Source organism: Ascaphus truei, chromosome 5 (assembly GCF_040206685.1).
Source record: "Ascaphus truei isolate aAscTru1 chromosome 5, aAscTru1.hap1, whole genome shotgun sequence".
In the NCBI taxonomy this organism is placed as follows: Eukaryota; Metazoa; Chordata; class Amphibia; order Anura; family Ascaphidae; genus Ascaphus; species Ascaphus truei.
In genome coordinates, this window is record NC_134487.1 from 143,672,448 (window position 1) to 143,682,447 (window position 10,000).

The 10,000-nt window shown below is 43.4% G+C and overlaps 1 long non-coding RNA gene across 1 annotated transcript in view; it reads right to left on the reverse strand.

Moving 5' to 3' along the window:
* Nucleotides 1-3,234: 3,234 nt before the first annotated feature.
* Nucleotides 3,235-10,000, reverse strand: part of LOC142494474 (uncharacterized) — a 14,122-nt gene continuing 7,356 nt past the window's right edge. Inside the window, exons 3-4 of the long non-coding RNA XR_012801464.1 lie at nt 3,652-3,818; nt 3,235-3,545 (exon numbers count right to left, since the gene is read on the reverse strand). This is a non-coding gene — a long non-coding RNA (uncharacterized LOC142494474). The remainder of the gene's footprint in view (nt 3,546-3,651; nt 3,819-10,000) is intronic.

Genomic DNA, 10,000 nt, shown 5'->3' on the forward strand with positions numbered 1-10,000 from the left:
TGAACAGGAAAATACACTTCTTGTCACCGGGATTCTGGAGCACTATGACTGTCTGTATGGCCATTTACTAGGTAAGTCTATCTTAGCATTCATTCTTTAAACACATGTTATCCTAGGTCATGTGAGGTGTCTTAATATCTAAATATTATTCCCTAATATATTTAAATTCAAATTAATTGTTACACACATATTTGCCTTATGCTTGACAACGACAATAACAATCAGTCGTACAATTGTCCTCAAGTTCATACAATATTCATGCAAGCTTCCTTACATTTGTATGTTTACACATAAATGCTCATGTGGTACACATATTACACCTAAACCAGCATGTTTGATATTTCTTGGAACAAGTAGCAGTTTAGGAAACAGTTCGTTTTTATATTACTAATTTACGTCATATATGATGTATGTATTTCAAGGGCGGACAAGTTCAGCAGCAAGAAAAGAACTGTGGAATCAAATAACATTGGCTGTGTGTGCGTGTGGGAATCATGTCAGGGACCGGAACAATTGTCGGAAAAGATTTGACGATATCAGGGCAAACTTAAAGAAAAAAATACAAGCACAGCGGATGCATGCTTCAGGCACTGGAGGTGGCCCGCCAGCACAAGCTCTCATATTAACACCATTGGAGGAGCAGATGCGGGACAAATTTCTTCCCGTCGTCGTGGAAGGTTTGCCCAGGGACAGGGATATTGGAATTTATTCTGCTCAATTTCCACCAGGTGAAAAGTGTTACTGTACTAGGCGTGTCGTAGGTTACAGTTCTTATCTATATTTCCGCTGCTACTTATACTTTCTTCACAGTACTTTCTTCACAGTATAAGCATACTTACATATATATGTAGAAAGAGTGTCCAGTCCGCGCTCTTGCTCTTTAAGAAATTGGAATAGTAGTTCCTCTCTAATCTTTTGCAGCTCTTGATGTTGAAGGTGTCTTCCCCCACCTCCAATGTGGATCTCTGCAGAGAACTCCAACAGCGATACCCAGTTCCAAGAAAAAGAAAAACACAAAAGCGCACCAAGATTGAGATATACAGTGTTTTATAAACAATTAATGATTGCCTGAGGAAGAATACTTTTGTATTCGAAACGCGTCGCGAAGGGTGTTGCTGGCTTGTTTCCCATACAGCCAGTCTTCACACAAGTGCTTTTTTCCACAAATCACGATCTAAGACTGAAAACGGGCAGGCATCTTCGGGACTACTATTGGGGGCCTTATCCGCCGTGCATGCGCGTCACGCAGGCCATCACGCTGACAACCGTGTGGAGCTGAAAACGCAACATAGCCAGAGACACAGTCCCAGCGCGCGGGACTTGTTTGGAGAGACGGAAATCATCCCCCTTCATCCCCATTGTTGCCTCACCATAGAAGTCACGATCGTGATCAGGATCAATAAAGTTTTTATCCATGTAAGTGTATATTACTAATTTTAATTGTTTATAAAACACTGTATATCTCAATCTTGGTGCGCTTTTGTGTTTTTCTTTTTCTTACATATATATGTGTATATATGTCTCTCTCCCTATATCTATATATCTATCTATCTATTTATATGTATATCTAGTTGTCCTACAAAAAGGTAACAATTAATTAATATGGTGGCAAAAGGTGGCACTGTGTGCTCATTTGCATGTCATATCCCACAATCCCTTGCTGCAGTGGAAACCCTGTATGCTGGACGATGATGGGGAACTACAGTGTTGCAGACTTGTCTAAGACATGCAAATTATCATACAGTAATATGTACTGTTTATGTAAATATATATATATACATAATTGAGTGTTAATCTATGTAACACCTATAAACATGACATTACACCTCATCAACTCTTGCATGGCAGATAGTGCATTCAAAGGCGAACATACATAAATTGCACTCACACATTTAGTGATTTGTAATTAAACATCCTTTGTTGCTTCATGTCATACACAGATGCCATAATTTGGAACATGTAGCACATGTTATTGATTTGTGTTCATATGTAGCTCACTTGAGATTATTAATTCGCTCATATACCACTGTGTGGAACCAGCTGCAATTAATATGTAATCACATCGTAGAGGAGAACACAGGGGGTGGGGTTGCCCACCCAGCCACATCACAGGGTCATGTTACGGTCAACGTTTTAGACACGCCTTACAGCTGCTACAACTAAAACTAAATCAGGGTTCTATGACGTCTTGGGGGAGGGACTACAGTTCTTAGAAGCTGGCAAGCTACACAGAAGTTCATAACATTCATTGTAAATGTTAATTCTATGGAAAATGTCACCCACCAGCCCACTATGTATGAAAACATACGTAACTCATTCGTTCACTCATATGTTGTTTGAACCTTATAGAAAAGGCACATTATCACACCATTAGCATCTGTGACCGACACACTTCATGTGTTGTTGAGTGTCAGCCACATTGAGCGCTACACTTGCTTCTATTAATTGTTCACACATATCCCATACAAATTTGGTTACCATTTCCACAATTACATACTGAATTATAAGCAGAGTCAACTTTGCTGTGATGTATTGATGTACATTATTATTTCTATCTGACTACACAAGATATGCATTGTATGTCCAATTGAAATTTTTTTTGTACAAACCATTACGTCATAAACATACTATGTTCTATGGTATTTACAAAACAACTGGACATTAGTCACACATGTACATTTAAATGGATAATGTACAGCTTGCCAGAAACATCTTTTCATTTCATTAAGTGATGTTGTTATGTTAACATAAATACTCCAAATACACAAACTCTATGTTAATTATGTACACATGGCAAACTAAATCTTATGTTAATCTTTTATATAGTTGCTCCGAGAGCTCATGTGTCACCTTACACGGAAAAAGTCTCATCACCTGCTTCATCCAGCTCCTCGTCAACGATGGAAGATGAGTGTATGAGGTGCAGGACATGTAATGTGTACATTTCTAGATGTTATGTTACCATGCTAACTAAATGCCTTTCACATGGAATGAACTTCCCACCAATTCTTGTCACAGAAAATGTAGTTTAGAATGTCAACATGTATTGTGTGTGATATGAACTATCAGCTATGATTTGTGAGGTTACAACAACCTTTCACTCATTCTTCTTTCACACTGAGTCCAAACATAATTGTTACTTCAATCTACATTTTTATTTGACACAACTGAAAAGTTCAAACATGTTATGTGTTACACTGTGAGAACAACTCTCATTATATTGACCAACAGAAAGTTCCATGGCAGTTCATAATGTCTTCATTTATTTGTAGAAGCTGATGTTGACAATGAAGGACAAATTCAATCAAGTGACCATGAAGATGTTCCCACTCGACCAGTAACACAGCATTCAACTGCTCCTGCTCATGACACATACTCAGCTATTGCAGCTTCTGAAGAAAGAATCGTGGTTGAAGAAAATCGTCGCCACTCAGAAATGATGTCAGTGCTTGAAAGGATGATATCACAGCAGGAAATGATGATATCACAGCAGGAAAGGTCGATATCACAAATGTCACAACTAGAAAGAGTCTTCATCCAAGTTCCTAAAGAAATACAAAGTGTAAACAGGACATTACAAGCAATAGTTCAGAATCTAAGCCAAGCTAATCAGTTGAGAATTACTGCTAGAGAACAACAATTCCACTTTACCCCATCTGAGGATGGATCTTTACATGGTGAAACTTTTTCTCCAGAGTCGTCACTTCTTCATTCCCCAGTTCTGGATGATACCGGTACAGTAGCTGCAAGTTCTGTGCAGGTCCCTGTCAACATCGAACCGCTTGCATCTGGTCCAAATCAGCAACAGACACCTACAACTGAGACACGAAAAATAAACTTAGGCAAACAATTATTAATAACCAGTTTTTGGAGCAAGTTTAAAAAACCTAAACAGGAAACGGCTCCACCATCAGTCGTGCAATGTGTATCAACTCCTTCACCACGGCCACAACCCACACCCAGTGGCCCTGAAGTGTCACAACCCACACCCAGTGGCCCTGAACTGTCACAGCCCACACCCAGTGGCCCTGAACTGTCACAGCCCACAACCAGTGGCCCTGAACTGTCACAGCCCACAACCAGTGGCCCTGAACTGTCACAGCCCACAACCCGTGGCCCTGAACTTTCACAGGCGAGTACAAGTCGTACAGTGAAGGGCAAAGTAGTTGCCAAACGGAAAAGGCTAACACAACAGCCAACAAGCAGGCCTGTGACTCGGTCTCAAAAGGAAAAATAATAATAAATAATTACATTCACTAAATCTGTAGTTGGCCTGGTGGTGTTTAAAGCAGAAAATTGAATGAATGCTGAATGTATGATTAAGTCCTGATGCTTCAAAACATTCAAGTATGTCCTTGTATACATGAAGGTTTTGAAATGTTCAGTGTGTGAATTAATGCTTAATTTATTAAATATATGTATGTATAATTAATTTGATTTATTGTACAACATTACACAGTTGCCATGTTTCTAGAAGCTGACATTCACTTACCTGTTAAACATTTTATGTATGTGTGTTTGTTAGGTAATGTAGATAGTCATTGCATGCTAATATTATTGGCATCCAAATTAAATTAACTATCTATATCACACAATACATTTTAAAGATGTTTTCAGGAGTATTCACTCTTTAACACATTACTTACCTTCACCTTCTTTCATACTTCATAATGTTCGCATGTCATCATGTATGAGTAGTGGTTAGAATAACATATCTGGAGCGCATGCGCGACGGCTGGAGTGCATGAACGTGTGAGCCATTAGCTCCGTTCTCAACCGGCAGCAATTTTAAATAAAAAAGCAGCAAAACAGCACAATCAAGCCCCAATTCATATCTTCAAACTGCCTCAAAGTCCCAGGATGCCGAGAACGACCCGCTTAAAGAGTACATCAACGGTCCTGACCGATTACTTTACTAAAGGAGATCCAGCGCGGGCCCCCAGCCAGGAGGGAATGGCGCCAAGTGATTCCGAATCGGAAGAGGAGGAAGATGTCGGCCAAGATACCAGCAGAGACAACCAAATTATGAGACGCAGAGACATGAGAGTTCTGCTTAGACATCAAAAAGTGCTTTCAGTCTGAAGTGGCAGCCCTGAGAGCTGATATCTGCGGTATAGGAGAGCGCACAGACTCTCTTGAAAAGAAAATGGACGCCACAGTCAAAGCACTCCACAAACAGACAGACAAGTGGCACAAGTGAGGGAAACAGTCAGGGATATATTGGATCGGCAGGAGGATGCGGACAATAGGGATCGGAGGAACAATGTGAGGATCCGGGGGGTCCCAGAGACTGAAACGGATCCGGAGGACTTTATGTGCAGATGGCTCCAAAACATAATGCCCGACCGATCGGAAGCAGACCTGCACCTGGACCGCTGCCACAGGGCATTGAGGTCGAGACCACAGCAAAATGCCCCCCCCAAGAGACATAATAGCCCGTTTTCACTTTTTTAGAGTGAAGGAGGCATTCTGCCAAATGACCAGATCTCAGGGAGACTTTGAGGGGTATAAACTGCAGGTCTATCAAGACATCTCACCCACTACCCTGCTGAAAAGACAACAAATTGCCCCCATAACTAAAGTGCTGAGAGAGGCTGGGACCCGCTACCGTTGGCTGTACCCGTTTGGGTTAATGGTGCTACAAAATGGCGCTGCCACCACGCTGCGGAGACTAGAAGATGGCAGCAGCTTCCTCACCAAACTAGGGCTCCAGGACAAAATACCCGCAGAAATAGCCACAGGGGGAGCTGCACCGGACACTTCATGGAAGGAGGTGTGGAAAGCCGACAAGCGACGTCAACCCCACAGCCCGAAATGAAATCGGGACCTGAGCTGCAAATAAAGACAAACATCCTACCTGTTCCCGTTCCAGTTACAGTTCCATAGTTAAAGAAGCAGTTCAAGACCCGTTCAGGTCAGTTCCATGGCTCCCCGCAGCTTCGGCAGCACCTCTCCACGAATGGCGGCCATCTTGGAGCAGCTCCCGATCCACAATGAGAGAGGGGAGGGACCGGAGGAAGGAGACTGAGGAGGATAATCTCGCGAGAGGACGGCCTGCCATTACCAAGATGGCGACGGACGTCGTCACCAGGGGAGGAGCTGCAAAGCATTACGAGAGGTTCCCGACTGCACAGGAGCCACAGACGGAGGGTTTGGAGGCTGAGCAGCAGACCTGTCCAGCTGGATTGAGTCCCGTGGCAAGGAAGAAGCAGAAGAGGGGAGGGGGGCTTAAAATGTTTCCAGCTCACTCTCTGATGAGTTACTCAAGGTTTAACACAACACACCACAGTACATTAATAAATAAAGTGACAGGAGGAGAAGGTGTAGCACAATAGGTATAGTATACTAAAAAAACAAATGATGAATAATAGTTTAATTTTTATTATTACCTTATTACTGTTTACTGTTAATGGAGAGTAATAAGTGATGTTTTAAAAAAATAAATAAAAATAAACTATAGTCAGGATAAATCCTATAATAGCATATCTAGTATTACTAAATTTAAACTGACTAAATAAAAATACGAAACACGATATACCACTAAAAAGAATTACGTTGCACATATCCCACCTATACCCAGCCCCCCTCCCCACCCCAAAATAAATAAATTAAAAAAACCTGGGTCAGCTATTAAAGTTAATATAGTTAATTACAGTTAATAAGTATATCAAATGTTGTTTAAGGGCATAGTTCAGATACATACTCAGAGGAGAATAGGTACTGAACTGGGTTACAAGTCCAGAATCAAATAATGGTTTAACCAATATAGGTGTTCATACGCTCTTTAAGAGCCAGATAGGATGAGAGCACGTACGCAGTGAGGCCACGATACAATTAGCAGATTGGGAGGGTCAGAACCAACAGAGAAGTTGCTGCTTACAGAGAAAGATTCCAGACGCAGCCGCCGGTACAAGGTGCGGTCTGGTCGTTGTCATGTGTCTACACACTCAGACCGGGGCTTATACCCCGGGTCTGGAGAAGGTCCTTGGAAGGCTGGGGAGTGGAGGCACTAGGTCAGAGGGAGGAGGTCTGGAGAGTACTCCATTGGATTCCCATGCCCGTAAGGCAAGGGAAGGGCACTGGCCAGGGGCCAGTGATTTCTTCCCCACCCTGTTAACTTTTCCTTATGTTTCAGATGTTCCTTATGTGTCTCCCTCCCCCCACATTACCTTCTACCTAGGTGGTATGACGCCACAGTTCGACGTACTGCAGGACATCGCAGGGAGGTGGAGGCCCCCTGGTGCGGTTCCGGCATTTTTCATGGATGGGCGATGGACGCTAGGTGAGACTGGACACGAAACATGACGTTGACTATCATATCCCACAATGCTAAAGGCTTAAACTGCCCCAACAAAAGAAGGGTGGCCCTCACGGACTATAAGAAAAAGGGAGCTGACATAGTTCTAATTCAAGAGACACATTTTAGCACCACCAGTTTCCCGAAATACTTTGACAAACAATTTAGACAGGTGTTTCTATCCTCTGCTAGAGAAAAGAAAAGGGGAGTTGCGATACTCATACATAATAGGCTAGGGCTAGTGGTAGACACAATCAAGAAGGATAGGGACGGAAGGTTCCTCCTACTAGTGGGGACTATAAGCCAACAGCCCATTACGATAGTAGTAATATACGCTCCAAATGGCCATGACTCGCCATTCTACACTGTAACATTCACTACTATCAAAAAACACGCCGTAGGTGCCCTGATAATAGGGGGAGACTTTAACACAGTACTAAACGCAGCCTTGGATAGGTCCGGGCCCCCCAGGCTTAAACCAGCAGCTCGGCCAACGGCACTTGAAAATGGGCTGAGAGACTTAGGGCTGGTGGATGTCTGGCGGGAACTCCACCCTCTGGACAGAAACTACACCTTCTATTCACATCCACACAATTCTTACAGCAGAATCGATTACTTCTTTGTCTCTAGTAGACTGGTTTCACAGATCTCCCATGTTGGGATCCATGATATTTCGTGGTCAGATAATGCACCCATAGAGCTAAGGTGCGCACAAATTGGGCTGGACAGACCAGGAGCAAACTGGAAACTTAATGAGTCCTTACTCAAAATCCCGGAAGTACAGGAAAAAATTGGGGAAGAAATCATACAATTTTTTAGAGAAAACGTGGGAAGTGTGAGTTCCCACATCACCCTCTGGGAGGCACATAAAGCAACACTAAGAGGGACTTTCATTAGTGTGGCAGCCAAACGAAAGAGAGAAAGGAATACAAAAATTATTGAAGGGCGGACCGAACTGAAAGTCATTTGGGATCGGCATAAGAGGTCTCCTGACCCAGCCATCCTACAACAGATTAAAGATACGCAGCTCAAGCTGAAGTTGCTTCTTACCTCCCAGGCCGAGAAATCACTGACTTGGTCAAAGAGGAAATTCTTTGAAAAAGCCAACAAGCCGGATACCCTACTAGCCAGGATGATTAACCCAAAAGCAAAAAGCTATAATATACAGGCTATACGCACGCAATCGGGCACCCTTTCCGCCGACCCTAAAAACATAGTGGGGGAATTCAAAAGCTATTATGAGACACTCTATGACGGGGAGAAGGTGAGCCGCTCCTCTGGAATGGAGAGAGCCCTGCGGGATTTTCTGCAGAACTCAAATCTACCAAGAATGAGCGAGGAGGACAGAGAGGTGATGGGCAGGGATTTCACAGCTGAAGAAATATCAGAGGTCATCGTAAATCTAAAACCCTCTAAAGCCCCGGGTCCTGACTGATTCTCGAACCTATACTACAAAAAATATAAGAAACAATTGATCCCCTATCTCCTCCGTATGTTCAACCAAGTGTTGGGAGGGACCCCTTTCCCCCGGCAGATGCTCCAAGCATCAATTTCTGTGATACACAAACAGGGTAAAGACCCACAGGACTGTAGAAGCTACAGGCCAATATCCCTGATTAATTCGGACATTAAAATATACGCTAAACTTTTGGCCAATAGATTGAGTCTCATCCTACCCAGACTGGTGCACCCAGATCAAGTCGGGTTCATAGCGGGTCGACAAGCTGCGGATAACACCCGACGAATCATTGATCTGTTAGAAATAGCCAATACAAGATCAATACCAGTTATGGCGCTCAGTCTGGATGCAGAAAAAGCGTTTGATAGGATAGACTGGCCATATCTAGAGGCCACGCTTGGAGCGTTTGGGATGGGAACGAAACTGATTGCCGCTATATTCTCCCTATACTCGGCTCCGTCAGCCAGGGTGACCCACCAGGGGTTCGCATCGGACCCCTTCTTAATCAAGAGCGGAACGAGGCAGGGCTGCCCGCTCTCCCCTCTCCTGTTTGCGCTATGTATGGAGCCCCTAGCCGCGCAAATACGAGACAGCAAAGATATCTTGGGTATTGGCATTGGAAACCAGTCGCTTAAAGTGGCACTGTATGCGGATGACGTGTTCCTGACAATATCTAGCCCCCTCACCTCTCTACCAAACTTATTTGATTTACTGGGTAGATTTAATAGGAACTCCGGATTTAAAATAAACCAATCTAAATCAGACGCTATGAATATAAATTTACCAAAACACATGGAGAAGCTGATCACCCTCAACTTTAACTTTAACTGGCAGCAGACACAAATTAAATATCTAGGGATTAATGTAACCAAGACAACCAAACTGCTGTACCAGGCAAATTACCCCAAACTGATGCAAACCCTACGAGGGGACATAAGGGGATGGGACAAACACAAATTCTCTTGGATAGGGAAAATTCACTGTATTAAAATGAACCTGCTCCCTCGCCTTCTTTACTTATTCCACACCCTCCCGGTGCCAGTGGGATTAATGGACGTCCTCTCGCTCCAATCCGAAATAGATAGATTTATCTGGGGGGGAAAAAGGCGAGAGTGGGCAGGCGGATAATGCGCAACCAAACAGGGGCAGGGGGGCTTGCGGTGCCCTGCTTGTTGGCTTATTATAAAGCGGCCCAATTATGCCAAATCGTGCAATGGCACACCAACCCGGACTCAAAAAGGTGG